The sequence below is a fragment of the Pristis pectinata genome, chromosome 2, assembly GCF_009764475.1.
Source record: "Pristis pectinata isolate sPriPec2 chromosome 2, sPriPec2.1.pri, whole genome shotgun sequence".
Taxonomy (NCBI): domain Eukaryota; kingdom Metazoa; phylum Chordata; class Chondrichthyes; order Rhinopristiformes; family Pristidae; genus Pristis; species Pristis pectinata.
The window spans coordinates 43,148,248-43,153,017 of record NC_067406.1 but is presented as its reverse complement, the minus strand read 5'-3'; positions in this window follow the sequence as shown (position 1 = coordinate 43,153,017).

Sequence of the window (4,770 nt, the reverse complement as noted above, 5' to 3'; positions counted from 1 at the left end):
TTTATTTTGCGTTAGATATGTTATCACACTATGGATATGAGATATTTTAGAACACATTATTAAAATAAGGTGCTATTCAAGTTTTTTTTCAAATAAACTCACTGCAGATATTAAGTATCCTGATACCAATACAGAATTTGTTTATACATCTTATAATGCTTCTTAATGACTGATGCAAATATCAAACAAAAAAAGGTGGCTAAATATGATTGTCCCTGAAACTAGGCATGTGGTCATCATGCTTGATTAACACATACTTGTTACGTGGAAAGGAAGCCATTAGATAAATTTTGTGCTGCCTGTTAATTATAATTATTGCATTTTCCAGGCAGCATAAGCCATGCTTTTATTGCAAACAACAGATGTGCGTAGTGACTGGATTAGGTGCTGGCAGACAATCATGTACTGAAGGTGAAACAAGAAACAGTGAGCAGGACTCCATTGTCTTTGCTGACAACATTGGAATTCTTAGTGTAGAGAGTGGAAAGTACGAGATATGTATTCTATCCATGAGAAGCCGAAGCAAGAGGCCCTCAGACTTATAACCAAAAGATAGTGAGAAAGGAGGAGATGATCCTGGAAACCAATTTCAGTTATGTTCCCCATGGACTTAGATACCTCACATGAATGGTCAAAGTGAATGTGCCTTCAAATGCTTTTTTATCCTGCACAGTATATGACTAGACACAACTTCCATCACACTCCTGCTAGCAATCACTATCATTAAGAACTCATAGCTGACATTCATATGCTGTACCTCACATAATTAGCATTGCTACAATCTTAACACACATCTCACATCTTGCTCACAATGCCCACTATTAGATAATAACAACCAGATCACCCAAGCATATCAGATGATACTCGCTCTCTTTTCGTGGAGACAGCAGTAACTAATTGCACAAAGACAGGGACAGATAATTGTCCTAACTACAAAGGGAAAGATAGTGAGGATCATCATGAGGACACCCAATGCTTAGACAATGGCAGTAACAAACTATTGAAGATGACAGTATGTCAAAATCTTTCTACTGACATTCTGTCTCCTCTTACACACCCTCTATTCTGATTTTCACGCAACAGAATTTTGTTTTAATTTAGTTACTTTCTAGGATCTGATGATTTTGGCAAGGCCAACATTTATTGCCCTATAGAAGGCGGTGTCGAACTAATTTCTTGATCTTTTAATGAAGGCACTTCCATAACACTGTTGGGAAGGAAATTCCAGGATATAGACCGAGTGACGATGAAGCAGTAGTGAATCAGAATGAAACATAAAGGGCACACTGAAGGTAATGGTGTTGTCATGTGCCTGAAACATTTATCCTTGGTGGTAGAGGTTGTGGATTTGGGAGGTGATGTTGGAGTAGCCTTAGAAAGTAGCTGTGCATAACTGCAGTACTACATTTTGTGGATGGTACACACAGCAGCCACTGTGCACAAGTGCTGGAGGGAATGAATGTGTGGGCTTGTGGATGGGGTGCCATTCAAGGCATTTGTCATGCTTTTTCTCATTCTTACCATAGCCTGTGATAATATCATGTTGGTTAGCTAAGAACTGCAACCTAGCCAGGAACTGCAGGAAGATGAAAAGATATGGATGAAGGCACAATGCCACTTGATATCAGTTCAGGTTGTGACACCACATATAGTTTAGAGGAGACAGTCAATGACCTCCAAGGTATGAGTGCGGTCGGGGAAGGGGGAAGAGGACAGCACAGATGGCAGCATGCCAAAGAACGAGATTGAATACAAATTCTGCAGCAGGGGACTCACACGAGGGTCAGACTAGAGAAGAAATCAGGCAGCATCTGCATAGACAGAAACAGGGTTAATGCTTCAGGTCGATAATCTTTCCCCAGTTCTGATGGAAGGTCATAAACCTGAAATAGTCACTCTGTTTCTCTATCCACAGATGTTGCCTGACCTGCAGACTATTTCCATCATTTTCTATTTTATTTCAAATTTCCAGCATCTGCAGTATTTTGGTGTTGGATTGTGGAAGATGATGGATAAGCAACTACTTTCTGATTTTTGGAAGCCTTCCAGAAAGCTTGCATCCATTGATAAAGAGCAGAAGAGTCCGGCACCAAGTCAGCCCAGAGAAATGCAGAGAACATGAAGCTCGTGTTTTCTAGTGTGGTAGTGGTGACAACGACATTCAAATACTTGTGGACCTGACTGTGTGGAAGTATCTGACAGCCAATGTTGCAGCTCCAGTTAAAGACTAATAGGCACAGGCAAGATTTAAGAAATTCAAGATAGCTCTAATGGTACAAGCATATACTGAGGAGTAAATTATTGGACTCATGTCTAGAATCCTGGACCATTGGATGAGATTGAATCCCACCATGACAGCTAAGTAATATAAATTCAAGTAATTAGATACAGCCAGAAATTTTTTTTAAGAATGACTAATCTTAATAATGGTGACCATGAAACCACCAGATTGTTGTAAAAGCCAACCTGGTTCACTAATGTCCTTCAGGAAAGGAAATCTGCCGTCCTTACCCAGTTTGACCAATGTGTGATTCGACATACCAGTGCAATTGATTCCTAACTGCCTCCTTGGTTTAGGTGCTGTTGAGGATGGACAACAAATGCTGTAATTCACATTGTGAACAATTAAGACAAAATTGTGGGAACCACACATGACATTGGCTTGCACTTCATCTAGGTGCCAATGAATAGCACAGTAATTTGATGACAACACAAAGTTGGTGAGCTGCTGCAATAATCTGGATACAGGTTAATAGAACAGCAGTATCCCATGTCCATTTTAAGGGCTATTGAATTTAGCCTACTTTAAATTTTATTTTCTTGGCTTAAGCATAACCCTTGCACTTTGCAAGGGAGAACAGGGAAATTAAATCTATTATAATTTGCCACATCTTGCAAATGGAATCAGCGCTAATATTGTAGGTTTAATAGTGCTAAATCTTAAAAGATGAAACAAAAGTAAAACTCAAGTAGGTATTTACCGTGCAGTAAATCCCTCTTTTGTTTCTTCAGAAAAATCTGGTGATTCAGTCTGCAAACATAAATCCAACTCTTATTTTTATAACTAAAACCATTTAGATTGTGGTGTGAATATAAAGCTGAAGATATATGAAGGAGACACATTTTTAATAGACCATTAGGAAATGAAGCCCTTGACATTTAAGTAAAAAATAATAGCCTAGAAATTTACATGTGTTGCTTTTTTTTGGCTTTAAAATGATATTACTAGTGTTCCTAATGCTGTTTTAAAAAGCCCTATAAAGATCGCAATATTTGATGGTGCTGTTTAAAAGATGGTGTTTTAGGGCTCCCTTGAGCAATGCCACTCATTTTCAAAACCAGCGGGTGTTACTGGAAAGCTCTAATTGAGTTTCTTGTGTTTGCTACACTTAGTCACAAAACTGCGATCTAATGAGTGAGCCCTGAAAGGCACATACTTGCAGCCCAACTCGTGTTCTTCCGCTTCACTGTGGCCCAGTAATTCCTGAGGGCGGGGAGCATACTTGCAGGTTTACTAACTGGCACCTCAATGTGTTGGTTGGCCAGGTTTTCTGCAGGAGGGAGGAATTGTGTTCAGGTGATGATGGCTGGAGGTCTCCAGGGAGTTATCTCCTTGGAGCTACATTCCTTGTAGTGCCAATCAGTGTTAAAATATTTCAGGAGACTGGTCAAGTTGCAATCTCATTACTTAAGATTTCTTAATCACATTCACTGCTCTTGGCTTCACCTCCATTCGCACTCTGCCCACACTTTTCCTTACAACACTCTCTCTCACATGCACACAAGCTGCTTCTACCACCCTTCTATCCTCCCCTTCCCTTCTTATTTACAGTTAATCTCAATTTATGGAGCCTTCACATATCAGTAGACATTAAATTTGCTATATTTGCCGAGTGCCAAATAACACAATGCAGCATTGCAGCAAATCTACACGTCCATATTTCCTTCACAGTCTAAGACATCATCTCAAGAGGACAGTATCACACACTTGGGTCATACCAACATATATCCTTACATGCATACAATCCAAGATAAGCATGTTTAACACTGACACTGCCCTTGAAGTCCTTTGGCAGGCCATGTCATTTGTATGCCTGGTACTAGACACCTTAAATAGAAGTTCTGCTCCCAGCTCTGTACAGGAAGAGATTACTAGACAGTAGATTCAAGCATGTGCTAAAAGCCTCCTTGAAAAATGTAACACTCTCACTAACTCCTGGGCATCTCTAGCTTTTAACTACATCAAGCAGAGAAGGAGCTTTCAGGATGGTAGGGAGAACCTTGAGGTCATGCCTTGGTAATACATGGCAGAAATGGCAGAAGGAATGCAGCACCTCTCAAAATACCCACTTGCCCATCCCATGAAGCACCTCCTGCCCTGTCTGTGGAAGAAACTGCAGGAAGAATCTCACATTGGCCTCATCATCCACCTGGAGTGGAAGCAAGTCATCCTCTTCCTGAGGGATTGCTGAACAAAAAAGGAACGTAATCTGATGTTATTCCAATACACATATTATAAGGAAACAATAGCTAAACATGCTTGTGTCATGCCATGTAGGACCGTGGGAACAGAAGGCTCTTAAATTATGAGGACTCTCAACTATGTCTCTATCATTGATATGTGGTACTCAAAGGAAATTTCAATCTTCATTAAAACTTTCGCCTCTTGCGAATGTCTCAACCCATTTAGATTCCAGCATCTGCAGTCCTTTGTCTCTCTGTGAGAATTATCTTTTCAGTTAGGAGGCATGCTTGGAGATCAGATACAAC